This window comes from Mirounga angustirostris, unplaced genomic scaffold (genome assembly GCF_029215605.1).
Source record: "Mirounga angustirostris isolate CCGP_5_RB_7025 unplaced genomic scaffold, mMirAng1.0.hap1 SCAF_5, whole genome shotgun sequence".
NCBI classification, from domain to species: Eukaryota; Metazoa; Chordata; class Mammalia; order Carnivora; family Phocidae; genus Mirounga; species Mirounga angustirostris.
In genome coordinates this window covers 178,204,415-178,219,745 of record NW_026991713.1, presented here as the reverse complement: position 1 = coordinate 178,219,745, position 15,331 = coordinate 178,204,415, and the positions used below count along the sequence as shown (strand labels likewise).

The 15,331-nt window shown below is 47.9% G+C and overlaps 1 protein-coding gene and 1 long non-coding RNA gene across 3 annotated transcripts in view; both read right to left on the bottom strand.

Annotated features, from left to right (window-relative positions):
- The window catches only part of LOC135364603 (uncharacterized), a 29,375-nt gene extending 14,045 nt beyond the window's left edge, over positions 1–15,330 (bottom strand). The window contains exon 1 of the long non-coding RNA XR_010412054.1: positions 4,221–15,330. This is a non-coding gene — a long non-coding RNA (uncharacterized LOC135364603). The remainder of the gene's footprint in view (positions 1–4,220) is intronic.
- GNA12 (G protein subunit alpha 12) overlaps positions 1–15,331 on the bottom strand; it is a 109,402-nt gene that overhangs the window by 48,108 nt on the left and 45,963 nt on the right. The window lies entirely within an intron of this gene.

The following is a 15,331-nucleotide window of genomic DNA, read 5'->3' as shown; positions in this document are numbered from 1 at the left end:
TCTCTTTTAGCTTCTCTACCAGCTGTACAGCATCTGATCCATGGTCAGCAGCCTCACTGGTGGTCAGCCAATCCCTCCTGGAGAGTATTCGGGCTATTTCCTCTTTGTTTTAGCATTTAGGAGCAATACATTCAACATTCTCTACACATAATCTGTGCATATTCATCTAAGTATATTTTCCCTTTCAAATCCTTATTACTGTGAACTATGGCAGGCCATAAGACTAGTGCATAAGAGAAATGTCCAGCTGAACTCAAACACCGTGACCACCGTGGTCAGTGTGAACCAGGAACAGCACTCCAGAAGGGCCCTCGTACAGCGCCCACCCTGACCTGTAAACTGACCACCGTCCGGATGCTGGTGACATTTCCTAACCCCTCCCTGTAGTTTTGTCACCTGCATGGGCACTCAACAAGGGGGCTGCATCGCACTGTAATCCTACGGTAATACGCCTTCCTGTTGGCCTTCTTTGGTTCAACATCACGATACCTATTGACAGGGGCGGTCCTCTGTCCATTTTTGCTGCAGTACTCAGGAATAAAAAAATAATATATTTACCCATTTGACTGCTGAGGAGCATATGGACTGTTCCAATTATGAATAATACTGCCATATGAACATGTACACACACACCCTCTGTATACGCAGGAGTGGGACTACTGAGCCACAGGGAATGTAGATCTTAAACTTGAGCTAATAATACCAATCTGTTTTCTAAACAAGGTATACAATTTATATACTCACCAGCACCAGGGCTAATGAGAGTTCCTATTACTCTACATCCTTGCCAATTCTTGGGATCGTCAAATGTTTTAATTTTGCAAATCTGGTGAGCATATAATATCATTTCATTGTTTTAAAAATTAAGGGCCGCCTGGGTGTCTCAGTCAGTGAAGCATCTGCCTTCGGCTCGGGTCATGATCCCAAGGTTCTGGGATCGAGCACCACTTCGGGCTCTCTCTCAGGGAGTCTGCTTCTCCCTCTCCCTTGGTCCCTCCCCCCTCCCCCGCTTGTGTGTGCACTCTCTCTAATAAATTAATAAAATCGGTGTGCCTGGGTGGCTCAGTCGGTTAGGCGTCTGCCTTCGGCTCAGGTCATGATATCAGGGTCCTGGGATTGAGCCCCGCATCGGGTTCCCTGCTCGGCGGGGAGCCTGCTTCTCCCTCTCCCACTCCCCCTGCTTGTGTTCCCTCTCTTGCTGTGTCTCTCTGTCAAATAAATAAAATCTTTAAAATAAATAAATAAATAAAGTCCTTTAAAAAAATGTCTGTTAAGCCTTTAACCTTTTTCTATTAAATTGCCTATTTCTTGTGGATTTGTGGAAGTTCTTTAAGCATTCTGGACACTTTTCCTTTGTCAGTTATAGATGACGAACATGTTCTCCACTCCCACAGCTGGTGGGGTCTTTGGATGAGAAGAAGTTCTTAATCTGATGGTAGTCAAATTACTAGTCTTTTCTTTTGCATTTATTTATTTTATTTTTTTTAAAGAGAGCATGCATGTGAGCCGGGGCGGGGGGGGGGGTGGTTAGGAGGGGGAGAGAGAGAGAGAGGGAGAATCTCAAGTAGACTCCCTGGCTCAGCATGGAGCCTGACACAGGGCTCAATCTCACAACACTGAGGATCATGACCTGAGCCAAAATCAAGTCAGACACTTAACCGACCTAGTCACCCAGGCACCCCTGCATTTGCACTTTTAATCAGTTAAATTCTTCCCTGTACCAAGATCATACAGATTGTTCTATACTATCTCCTAAAAAATATGTAGTTTTGCTTTTCATATTTAGGTCTCTAATCCATTTGAAAATGGGTGTGTGCACAGGATCCAATTTCATTGTTCTCCCCGTAGTTCCACCAATTTACTCATCTTATTCTGCTGAACCAATTCCCCACTGTATTGGTTATTAACTTTTTTTTTTTTTTTTTAAACTACAAATCTCAGTGTTAGATTTATTAGAGAAGGGGTTAGCAAACTTTTTTTTTTTTTCCTGTAGAGGTCCAGATGGTAAATATTTTAGGCTTTGTGAACCACATATAGTCGTTTTATTGCATATTCTTCTTTTTCTCTAAGTTTTAAAAAATGTAAAAAACATTCTTAGCTGGGGGTCCAAACAAAAACACACCACATGAAAGAGCCTGTGGGCCGTAGTTTGATGACCTTCATGAAGAGCAAGTCCCTCCTACTTTATTTTTCCTTAAAAGTAGCTTGACATAATTAGTCCTCAGGGGAGTGCGAGTCAAAACCACAATGAGAAAAAGAAAAGAAAGCTGGAAGACCGACACTTCCTAATTTCAAAACTTACTACAAAGTTATGGTAATCAAAATAGTGTGTTACTGGCATAGGATAAACATACAGACCAATAGAATAAGAAATAAACCCAACATGTATGACCAACTGATTTTCATCCAGGGGGCGGAGACCGCTCAATGGGGAAAGGACAGATGTTCAACAGGGACCACTGGATGTCCATGTGCAAAAGAATGAAGGTGGACCCCTACCTCACTCCATATACAAAAATTAACTCAAAAATGGATCAACAATCAAAATGTAAGAGGACAACCTAAATATAAAAAGAAAACATAGGGGCAAATCTTTCTAATCTTGGGTTTGGTCATGATTTCTTAAGATTTGACACCAAAAGCATGACCAACAAAAGAAAAAATAATAGATAAATTAATCTTCACTCTTTGTTATGTTTCAAACCCTCCATCTGGAATCCCTTGCCTTCTGCTTGAAGTGGAGTCTTTGGTATTGGGGATAATAAACTCTTTCTCTATCTGAAAATGTCTCTGTTCTACCTTCATTTTACAGATTTCTAGATTAGTGGTTACACTCTCTCACACACCACCACCACCTCAAAGCATCATTCACTCTTCATGGTTTCTGTTGTAGCTTTTGGGAAGAAAGCTGCCAAACTGTCCCTCCTTGAAAGTTCATCTCTACCATTTTCTGTAGCTGCTTTTAAGATTTTTCTGTCTTTGGCTTCTACAGTTTTGTTGTGATAGGTCTAGTTATAGGTGTGTGGGTTTTTTGTTTTTTTTTTTTAATTAATCTTGCTTGGGACTCATTGGGACTCTTCACTGTGATATGATGTTTTACCAGCCATTATCTCTTCAGATAGTGCCTTTGCTCCAGCCTTCTTTCTGTAACTCTTGCTGAAATGTACATTAGACCTTCTCCCACCAGGCTCCATGCCTCTCAACTGAGCTTTCTTATTTTCCCTGTTTCTGTCTTTCTGTTCTATGTTCTTGAAATTTGCTTCCTGTATTTCTTCTACTTTATTAATATTCTCTTTTATTGGGCTCAAACTACTGCCTAACACATCCATTGAGTTTTAATTTTGGTGTTTGTATTGTCCAATTCTAGAAGTTCTTTTAAAATATGTTAAGTCACTTTCAATAGTTTCCAGGTTTTTTTCCTGAAGATATTTTCTGACTTTTATTTTCTTAAACATATTAACTATCGTTGTTTTACTTTATTTTTTTTAAGTAGGCTCCACACCCAGTGTGGAGGCCAACACGGGACTTGAACTCACAACCCTGAGATCAAGACCTGAGCTGAGACCAAGAGCCAGATGTTTTACTGACTGAGCCCCCAGGCGCCCCGAGTATAGTTGTTTTAAAATCTGCATTTGGTAAGCCCAATACCTAAACACTGTCGGTCAGATTCTGCTGTCCTCTCTTCCGGTTCTAGGTACTGTGCCTTGTTTCCTTGTGATTCTGGCTATCTCTGGGATGCTCCCCCCAACCCCTGTCCTTAGAAATATTTCTGGGGAATTCCAAGGGTTAGGATGAGAGGGTCTTTTCCAGAGAGGTCCCCTTTTGCTTCTACCAGGTACTGAGGCACACCACCCTGTCTAGTATCACTTTAAAGTAAACTCACAGCACTGGGGCTTCCTGGACCGCCTTACGGAGCCGAGCACCAAGTCTTCAAGGGAGCTTGCCTACAGACAGTTTCCTTTGCCTCTCCCCTCCCTGCCCTGGCTCAGTAGCCAGGTAATGCTCTCCACTCTCCCCATTTTTTGGGTTTGCTTTTGGCTCACCCCCTGCCCCCCCGAGATCCCAGCTCACTACAGAGGAGTTTCCTGTCAGATTCCTCAACTCTGTCAATCTTGAGTCTCTACCTCCTTCTGAGACCCTGAAAAGTCTATGAAACAGTTCAGGCTCCTGGTTTAGATCACCGAACGTCTCAGGACTACAGCTGCCAGGGCTCCGCTCACCTCTGCAGGTCCCACGCTCTCAGGGGTTGGCCTGGAGTCCTTACGATCTTCTCGGCACTTAGAGGCTTCCATAAAGTTGTTTTCAACATCCTATCTGGCATTTTAAGTTATCTTCGGCAGAAGTCTCTGGATAACTAGTCTGCAGTGATTAGAAGCCGGAAATCTCACAGTTCCTGCTTCAGAGTAAATTCCTTGGAAGATGAATTACTGCAGAGGATGTGACACTGACACACAGAGAAACCAAACCACTTGCTCTCTTGCCACCTACAGACGACAGTACCTATTTCCCAGGACCTCAATCAGCCCAAGGAATTCTTCAGAATCACCACCAGTCTGACTGACAAGAAGTTACTTCATGGGGCGCCTGGGAGGCTCAGTCGGTGAAGCACCCAACTCTTGGTTTCGACTCAGGTCATGATCTTGGGGTCATGGGAGCCAGCCCGCGTCAGGCCCCGCGCTCAGTGGGGAGTCAGCTTGAGATCCCTCTCCCTCTGCCCGCCCCCCTGCACATGTGTGCTCTCTCTCTCTCAAATAATCTTAAAAAGAAAAATTACTTCATTACCGCTTTAATTTGCATTTGCACAGTCAGCAGTGAGGACAGCAGTTTTACTTCTTCTGCTGAGTCTTCATGTGCCGGTTCATAAGAGCTCATGTTGTAGTTGTTTCATACACTCTCAACATATTAAAAAAACATCTTTGCTAGATGTTGCGATTTTTTCCTAATTTGTCATTTCCCTTTTAACTTTCTTTGTGCTGACGTCTGCCACACTAAACTGAAAAATGTTTACTCAGTGAAATCCATTATTCTTTCTCTTGGGGTTTCTGGCCTTGTTATCACACAAAATATTCTATTATTAATTCCATCACAGTCACATCTCAGAGACGTTGCAGGTTCGGTTCCAGACCACTGCAATAAAGTGCACAACAGAATAAAGCCGGTCAAATGAATTTTTTGGTTTCCCACTACACACAGAAACTATGTTTAAGCTATACCGTAGTCTGGTAAGTGTGCGGCAGCGTTATGTCTATGAACGCCTTAAGTAAGAAATGCTTGACGGCTAAGAAATGCTAACACCACCTGAGCTTTCAGGGACTCACAGTCTTTTTTGCTGGTGGAGGGTCTGCCTCGTCATCGATGGCTGCTGACTGATCAGGCTGGTGGCTGCTGAAGGCTGGGGTGGCCATGCCAAGTTCTTAAAATCGACAGCACTGACGTTTGCGGCACTGATGGACGCTTCCTCTCATGAGGGATTTCTCTGTAGCGTGGGATGCTGTTGGATTGCGTTCTACCCACAGAACTTTCAAAACTGGAGTCAATCCTCTCCAACCCTGCTGCTGCTTTATCAATTAAGTTTATGCAATATTCTAAATCCTCTGTTGTCATTTCAAGAATCCTCAGAGCATCTTTATCAGGAGTAGATGCTGTCTCAAGAAACCACTTTCTTTGCTCATCCATAAGAAGCAACTCCTCATTATTTCAAGTGGTGCAATTCAGTCCCATCTTCAGGCTCCACTTCTGGGTCTCCTGCTAGTTCCATGAACTTCTAATTTGTAAAGAACACACTACCTGCAGAGCGCAACAAAACGAAGTGTGCCTGCAGATACCGCATTTCCACCTGGACCATTATGTCAGCAGCTTACAAACCCTCCAGAGGCAGGCCTTTAGAGCGACGGTATTCACAGGGATCTATGTTAAAATGCTTAACACTTCGTATCTTTCCCCCAAGGGAGCAGGTTGTAGAGGTAAGTATATAATACTAGTCATGATCAATGAAACGAAGGGGAAAGGCCAACACCCTGAGCAGGAACACGTAAGTTTCTCACTGGCCCCCGATCCAAGAATAGCACAGCTCTGTTTCCTGCTTCTGTGTCCTCGGGCAAGAGCCACCTGGAGGAGAGCTCAGCGTGCCCCGCCCCCTCCAGCACTGGGATCGGGACTCAGACGGGCCTTCAAAGGCTGGAGCTCCTTGGGGTTCTCTGCACTGTAATCCCGGCCAGGCTGTTCATTAGCTGCGTCACCACAGGCCAATTTCTTCAACACCCAGGCCTCCAACCGTCTCAGTATCAAATAGGAGGATTTGGTTAGAGAATTTCAAGTCCCTTTGACATGAACAGTTGGTTTTAAGAAGACTGAATTTTCCCCTACGAATCACACTATTAAAGTTAACTTAGGGGACGCCTGGGTGGCTCAGTCGGTTAAGCGTCTGCCTTAGGCTCAAGTCATGATCCCAGGGTCCTGGCATCGAGCCCCACGTCAGGCTCCCTGCTCAGTGGGGAGCTTGCTTCTCTCTCTCCCTCTGCCGCTCCCCCTGCTTGTGCTCTCTCTGACAAATACATGAATAAAATCTTAAAAAAAAAAAGTTAACTTAGTTTGAAAGGTTAGACACACACACACACACGCACACGGTACCAAACCGAAACTAATTTCTAGTCTCCTAGGACCTGAAATAGTACTCCACTTTCTCTAGAAATTATTCACTAATCTCTACCATTCCTGAGCTATTCTTCTAAGATACAGATGATGATTCTTCATATATGTGTACGTACAGACGTGTCTGTAACTGCGTATCTGGCCGCATGTGTAGTTCCTGTGACACCTCCAGACCAGGAAGAGCTACCCAGAAATAAATGGGCATCTCGAGAGGTCAGCCTCCAAAGGTTCCCACGTACTATGACTGCATTCATGCAAGCTGATAAACTTTAGGGATGGAGAACAAATCAGCGGTTGCCAGGGGCAGGGGTGGTGGAGGAAGGGAGGTGTGTGACTAAGAAGGAGCAGCACGAGGGTGATCTCTGCGGTGATGGAGCAGTTCATTCCGTGTCTTGACTCCAGGGGCGGTTACCCGGGACACAGAGCTGCACACGCATGCACACACACACGCTGCACCAATGTCAATTTCATGGTTTTCTTATTATATTGGAGTCATGTAAGATCTACCCACAGGGGAAAATGGGCCAAGGACGTAAGGACCTCTCTGTACTATCTTTGCAACTTCCCGTGAATTTATGATTATTTCAAAATATAAAGTTAAAAAAAAAAAAGGTGTGATACCAAAATGAGCACCTAGTAAGAGACTAATATTAATCAATAGAAACTTGTTCCCAAAAGAGGAAAGGAAGTAAAGGGTATCACTGGCAACTCACAGAATTACTATAAATGGCTAATGCATGCAAGAAAAGAACTAATAATCATGGAATTGTTCCACTTTTCAGCTGGTAAAAATTTAAGAGGATTAAAACTAGCATGGCTGGAGATAAACCCAGGACTGCAGAGGGGACGGGGAGGTCCTCTGCTGCACAGCATGAGAAGGTACGCACGGTAGGAACATGAGAAAGGGGCTGTTGGCTGACTTCAGTGTTTGCTAATTAGAGCCCAATTCCACACTAATGGAACACGTGGGAACCCCGCTGCTCCCCCAGCAGGACAGGAGGGGCTGATGCTTCACCTGGGGGGCGTGTGGCTCTCTAAGCTGCTGTAACCTGCCCTCCACTGCCGGAGATCTTCACTCTTGGCACTCCCGATCTTGAGACCTCAGGAAATGAAGGGTGACTGACCTTCACAGAAAGACCGGGACGTGCAGTCTGACGCGTGTCCCTGGCAGTGAGCACGGACGGCGGGACGTGTTTGGACACAGACACCACGAGCACAGGGTTTACTTGTGTGGGCTCCAGGGGCCGTTCCAGACACACAGGTGGCCCGGAAGTCACTCACAAAGAGAAAGGGACTCTCCAACAGTGGTCTCAATTTAACATATAAAATAAAATACTGGGCTCAGTATCAGCCACAGGGCTAATGCCGAGGGAATCCTTAAGCTGGATGGGCAGTGAGACCAGAGGACTTCCAAATTCCTCTCCAGTTCTAAGACACAGACCTGACCACTTCTCATCGCTTCCACCATGATCATGCTGATCTGAGCCACCATCCTGTCACCTAGATTATTGTAAAAGCCTCCAAACAGGCCTCCCTGTTTCTATTATCGAAACAGCTGCCAAAACAATCCTGTTAAAATGTAAATCAAACCACATAAACACCTCTGCTCTGGGAACCTGTCCCCTCTTACCCTACCTGCTCACTGGGCTCTGGAACACAAAACTTGACCCCACCCCAGGGCCTTTGCACTGGTCACTCTCCCAGCGAGGAAACCTCCCCCTTCCCCTGACACCTACAAGGCCTGCTCTCCCACCTCCTTCAGGGTTCTCAAATGCCACTCGGGGAAGCTACAGGAGTCCGGGCTCCAGCCCAGACACAGACGCTTCAACAATATGGCCCAGGTGCCTCTGGCTGTGTTCTGTATGATCACTTCCACTGTGGGCTTGTGCTGACCACCCAGGCTCTTGGCACGGGTCAGCAGCCCACAGGGAGATGGAGGGGCTGGGGCAGACCTGCCCAGTCATTTCAAGAGCAAGACGCAGAACAGAGTCCCAAGGCTACACCAGACCATGGAGAGAGTAGAATACGTAGCCTGGCTCTGGGGCAGTACTCTCAACTTGATACCACGATGGAAGGGAGCACAAATGTGGGTGCACCAAGACTATGCTACAGAACCCCCACCCTGTGATCACCCTATTCATCGAAGCAGACTCCCCCCTGCCCCCCTCCCAGTTCCCTGATGTTTTCCTCTAACACACACAATACACGCCCTCGGGCACATGTGCACACACACACGCACGCCTGCTAATTTATCGACTGGCTCCTCTTATCAGAAAGTCAGCTCCTTATGTTGTTTGTTTGCTGCTACTTCCCCAGGACACAGGGTGGCTGCTCCACAAATATTTGCTGAAGGAATGAATTCCGTAGAATTCAGAAGGACACACAGGATGGAAAACGCAGTTGCGCGGTATCTCCATTAGCCAGCAGAGGATACTTTAGAGTGTCCTATTATGTGCTATTACGACCATCTCCTCACCCAACAAAGGAAAGTGAAAATAACTTAGAGACCCAACTCTCCCTCCCTGGGGCTCCCCACTGAGCACTAACCCCCGCCCCCAATCGTCTTAGAGGCAGAGAGGTCCCAGAGGGACTCTGGCAGGGGCTGCTGGCTACCGGCTCGGCCTGGGGCCCTTCTGGGCTTCTGCCTCAGTAACACCAGGCCAGGAGGGCCCACAGGCAACAGCCTCCCCTGTAGGTGTGGCCATGGGACTCAGCTCCCAGAGATTTACGAGGACGCGGCTGGTGGTGCTTGCAGGAAGTCGCCCTGAAAGGAAGAGGGTGGGCCGCTCCTTTGCACCCTCCTCCTGCTGTCTGGCTGGGGCTCAAGCCGAGGAAAGGAGCCCCACAGCAGGACCCTGCGAAGGGCCTGGAGAGAGGCCCACCCCCCATGGCTGGACTGGCTGTCCCGGGACTTGTTCACCAGAGAAGGGGAGAGAGGCCCTCCCGTTCGGGGTTTTCTGCCACCGCACGTCACAGCAGCAGCGGATGCCCAGGAGCACCGGCATCGCTGGGAAGCAGGAAGAGTCTGAAATGCCCCACCTGCACCACGAGAAACACCTCGCTCTAAAGGCACCGTGCTCACCGCACCTGCTGGGGGTTTCCGGTCTCCCTCTAGTCTAAAACCTCCGATTACAGCATTTAGAAAAATCACGACTACAGGGCATCCTGATGACAGAGAGAAGAGGACAGAGCGAAGGAGTCCAGTGAACGGCAGGTGCCTGGGCGGCACTCAGGCAGGCCGAGACACAGCCAGACGAGCAACGGAGCCTCCCCAGACTCAGTGGAAAACGCCTGTGTTCTCCCCAAACAGCCCACAGATGCAACCTGTCACCTGCCGGGCATGCTGCGACCTCAGGTCTTATTCCTAATCCACCAGTTTCCAGGGAACCCTTCCCATATGGCTCAAAACAACAGCCACGCCATCACGGAGGGCATTTGTTCCCAGAAGGACGGAGCTGGGTGCAGAAAACTGTGCTGCTGGGATCAGGCCCTTTGATTCACGTGCGCTCAAGGAGAGCTACAAAAAGTGACTTCAGCTACAGATGGCCTCATCTTCCGCTTAGCCTCGCTCTCGGGAGTCTCAGAGGCCCACTAAGAAAGCTCAGGAACATGAACCTGTGGCGTCCAGCCTTTTGAAAAGGGACTGGTTCATTCTTTTCTCAGATGATATAACTACCACCCGGCCCAACGGACGTTTGTTTCGGAAATGCAAAGGAGAACTGGGGCACTACTTTATCTCGGAGCTTTCCCAATGAGGCATTCCAAGCCCGAGAGCTTGTAAGCCATGTTCTTGTGGCCCTTAATCAGCGCGCACCACTGGGGTGAGGGACGGGAAGGGCAGGCGACCAGGCAAAGCCAACCCAGACTGTGTCTAGCAATCAAGCTGGAATAATTCTGCAGCCCCAGGCGCCACCAAATTGGAGTCTGACACATGTGGATTTTATGTCAGGTGCTAGGCTGACGATTCCAGTGGTTCTTTTTATAGTCAGCATGCTACTCCCTAAGCCACAGGGTCATTTCCCCTCTTAAGACGTCACACTCAGCGGCTTCTAAGGAGACAGCATCCACCCACACAGCTGTGATGAACCACCGTCCTCCACACCTAAAATTCAGCCCGAACACCCAGCCTTTCCTAGCAATCTCTGGTAAGGCTACAGGGATGCGATTCCTTGAAACGTAACGGGGAAACAAAAGTCATTCTGTGTAATAAGCAGAATCATCTGATTCCCAGGAATCAAGAAACCCTGCGCAGTCCACAGAAACTTGCTCCTCTGAACTGAGCCTTCGGTCCCATCTTCCAAAGCAAAGGAAGGAAGGCAGTCTCAAGAAAGCACAAGGCCCTGCGCCTTGGAAATAAGAACCAAAAGGCTGTAAAAGTGACTCACAATCCATGTGAACTGTCCTGTGTGTGCAGCATACCTACTGTGTGGTCGCCCCAGCCTCTGCACAGATGCCACGAGAAGGCACGTGAGGCACCCAGCTCCCAGGACTAATGCCCAGTCCTCTGAGCCAGGAAAGGGTACACCTGACCTAAGAGTAACACCAAGTTGTAAATGTCCGACAATGAAGATGAAGATGAGCATGAACTATTTAACAGAGTTGTGCAAAAGATGCCCCCCCAACCCCCCACAGTAAAGCTGGTAGGGAAGCTAGGCCCGAATGGCCCGAGCACAGAGAAGGGGGCAGAGCCACGGAAGGCACAGAGCGTCTCCCTGCCACCCTCATGGCCCCGCACGTCATCTGCAGCGCCCCCTCTGCCACCTCACTGCCAACCGTCCCCAGTGGTTCATTCTACCTCATTTTTACAAATCTCCTCCAAAACATCTCCCCTGACTGCTACCTGCCAGGTTAGAATTGCCCATTTTCTCCCTTTAACCCTAATGTAGCCTCATTTATATTTCTCGGCACATTTTACTGCTATCATTTGTTTGCATACAAGCTTTCAGAATAAATGGGACTTGACTTCAGCAAAGGGCCTGGCACGCAGAAAGGGCTGAAAGTCCACCGGCCGCACGCCCAGCGAGGAGGACTACGACGTGCAAACCCATGGGCCCTATCCGTGCCAGGACTTATGCACAGACGACCGCGGGCACACCTACGCTGTACTGTTCTGATGAATGAGACCCTAAATTCAAAGGTGTAACAGAAAGCAGACCAACTGTGGAAATATTATCCATATTCAATATTACAAGCAGATTAATTAGTTCATAATCTGCAAGACACGCTTAAAAATCCAAACTTCTCTTTTATTAGAGAAAGGCCATAGAAGTAGACAATATTCATATTCGTTACACCTACGAGAACAACCTTTCGGTTTGGTGTCTTGCTGTGTCTTCCTCAAACGTGGTTGAAAGACGAGGTCTAACGTAGTCGGTTATCTTTCTTCCTCTTTTCTGAGCTGCAGGAGGTTGTACCGAATTCTGCACATGAATGGCAGCCGACGGCCGCGAACACACAGAAGGGCACAGCCGTCTCTGCTCCAGAGCAGGAAGACTCCCGCCCTGCACACCCACCCCTACTCACGACAAGGAGAAAGGGCCCTCACAAGGCAGTCACCAGACTTGGCCTTTCTTCCTCCCCTTTTTGTTTCTGCCTCTGCCTGGAATGGTAAAGTAAAACTCAGAGGGCAGAGGGAACAGGAAAAAAAATCTCACACCTGGCTGACAGCAATTCTCAAAGCTGCTGGATCTCTCCACTGAGAGACGGTCAAAGGCTGGTCACCAGGGGAGGAGAGAAAAAGCAAAAAACAAGTTGATGAAGCATCACCCTGGAAAGGTTCTGACACTAAGAGGAAGATCCACAGAGAAGAGAGGTGAGGGATGGGCTGCAGACGGGGCAGGGGAGGGCTGATCATGCCGCACGACGATGCTCAGACCCCTCATGGCTGGCCGTAACTGCACTCCTCGGCCACGAGGGCTAGGAAGGCCTACTGCCCACCTCTCTTAAGAAAATGCTCTAATTTTTTAAAATAAAAGGAAACCTATAGAAAAGTATCAAGTATGAGAGTAACAAACACCTAACTACCCAATGAACCAAACCCACTGTCACTGTTGCCCTTGGTGAGGACAGTCCTGAAGGGTAGCCAGCTCCCTGGAACGTACACCTCCCAGGCACCGGGTCTTCAGAGAGCTCGGCTGTGGGGGCACAAGACAGAAACAGAGACACCGATATCCACCTTCTGGCAGCCTTACCTGAACCCCACACCAAGGTTAGGTCTAGATTAAAGGCTCTCGGGGACAGACTCATGGTTGGTCTCATCGCTGCTGTATCCCCAGCATACTACACAGTGTCCAGCACACAGAAGGTGCTCCATAAACGCTGGATGAATAAATGAATGGAGAAACAAGCAGACTGGCTTTGAGGCTCGAGTTCATCATGGTGATAATTAAGAGGACACGGCCTTGAGCAAACCATAACCTCTCCAGCTTATTTCCCGGTCTGTACCAACACGAGGCTTTGGTACTCAGCTGGGAGGTCCCTTCCAGCTTGAGGACACAGCGTGCAACGGAACCAGCACACAGAAGTCTGGCAAAACTGCCCCAGCACACCACCCTCCCAGGCCGAATGCTTATTCAACACGAGTTGTAAATAATCGGCTCTGGAGGTTTACACTGGCTTCTTCAGTAAATTCTCAATCGGTGGTAGCGATTTCCGCCTTCTCTCCTAGAACATATCCGTTTACAGGGAGAAAGACTTAAACCCCAAATTCACACTTAGATGTTGTATTCCCTGGTTGTTTTTGACATTGCCCCCTTTAGAAGGTTAAGATTTTTTTTCCAGGACAGCCACACCCTCTCATTCTTTTGACTCTCCCACCTTAATTTTTAAAAGTTAACTTGAAAAAGACTGCAAAGATGAGAAAGGGTTATAAAAATGTCACCTGTAAGATCCACCAGTGGATATTAAAATGAGTGGGCCAAAGCTTGAGGAGAAACAGGATATCTGCATTGTCTCCAAATACTTAACAGTAACGAGAACGAGAGTAACTCTACAGCAGAGACCCTGCAAGCCCAGCCTCATGTCACCAGGAGCTGAACCCCTGAAAGGATGCTCTGAGTGGGTACATCATCCCTTCTGCGGTTTTCCTGCCAAAAAACGCATCACCTCATTCTAACAATGAGGAAATACCAGAGAAACCCAAATAGAGACACCACAAAATAACTGGCCAGTGCTCCCGAAGTGTCGAGGTCATGGAAACCAAGACAAGACGGAGGTCGGTCACAGATTGGAGACTAAGGAGAGTGACGACTGAGGCTGTGTGGGGTCCCGAGCAGGATCTGGGGACTTGGGAAAGCTCCTCGAGGGAAAACGGTGGAACCAGATTGGGGTCTGTAGCTTCATTCACCATGCAGCTCCACACCCATCTCCTGGCACTGACGGCCCTACTCCGTCTCTTTAAGAGGTCAGCCTCAGCAGAGACAGGGTGAAGAGCATATGAAAACTGGACGGAAAAAATGACCAGGCAGACCATCCGCAGGACCCTCCAATACAAATCACTCATTAAAAAAAACTGGGAAAATCATGAATAGGCACAGCCCAGAAAACACATGTAGCCGATGAATATCATCAGGGAGATTTCAATGAAACCATAAGGAGATACTAATACAATTTTTAAAGTTGGGTAACCCTCAGTATCAGCAAGGATGAGAGCAACAGGGACTCTCTACAACCACTCTGGAAAATGATCGGACAGATCTTGTCTATTCGGAGGTCTATGTGCCCAATGACCAGGCAGTCTTGCTCACAGGGGACATGTCCCGAAGAAACCCCTGCACACGTATGTCGGGAGACACACAAGAAAGGCCACAGCACAGAGAGAACGGGCCCCCCTGATTTATTCCTGCAGTGAAAATGAAGGAACCCCAGCCACACCAGCAACATGAACCAATCTCAAACCTGCAGGTCACAGGAGAATATATACGGTTTATATCAAGTTTGAAAATAGAGAAAACTTGAAAAGTACATATTATGGCAAAACTCTAGGAAAGGAGGGGACTGATGGCTCCGAACTTGGGGTCCCAGCTCCCAGGGGCAGACGGCATGGGAGTCCGAGGTGCTCGGAGCCCCTGGGCATGGACGGGCGTGGATGGCACGGGCGGGAACCACTGTGCCAGTGACAGCAGAAACCAGATACTCCGTCTACGGCGAATGAAGGACATTGAGGAAAAAGCCAAAATGCCAACAGGCATGTCTTAGACGAATCTAAATGACAGAGACGACCAGGCATTTCGAAACTTTCAGACTTTAAAATCAAAGGAAAGAATCCAAGAAGAGCAACTGGGAAGGTTCAGGTTCGCTCCCAAGGTGCTGATCTGGACACAGTCACGACTGGCCAGGACCCACATGGTACAAGCTGGAAAGCAGCTCTCAGGAGACAGTAGTTTCCTACTATGAATAAGGCCTAAACGCTTTGAGTTCCGTGAGTTACACTGAATTTTAGTATTTTAAGAATCCTTCGTACTCTTTGAACAAAACATTGACTCAGCCAGACTGAATTCACGTTGCCCCCTTAAACCATTTAATAGCTTGATTTGCTTCCGTTATGTGTTTTTGTTGTTGAATGTTAGGATTTACAGCAACGCGCAGCTGGCCGGTACTTTGACAGTTTTTAAGGAACTTCTACTGAAGGTCCAATCAGCCACGTAAAACACAACTGTGCCGCCCTGGGGCCTGCGCACCA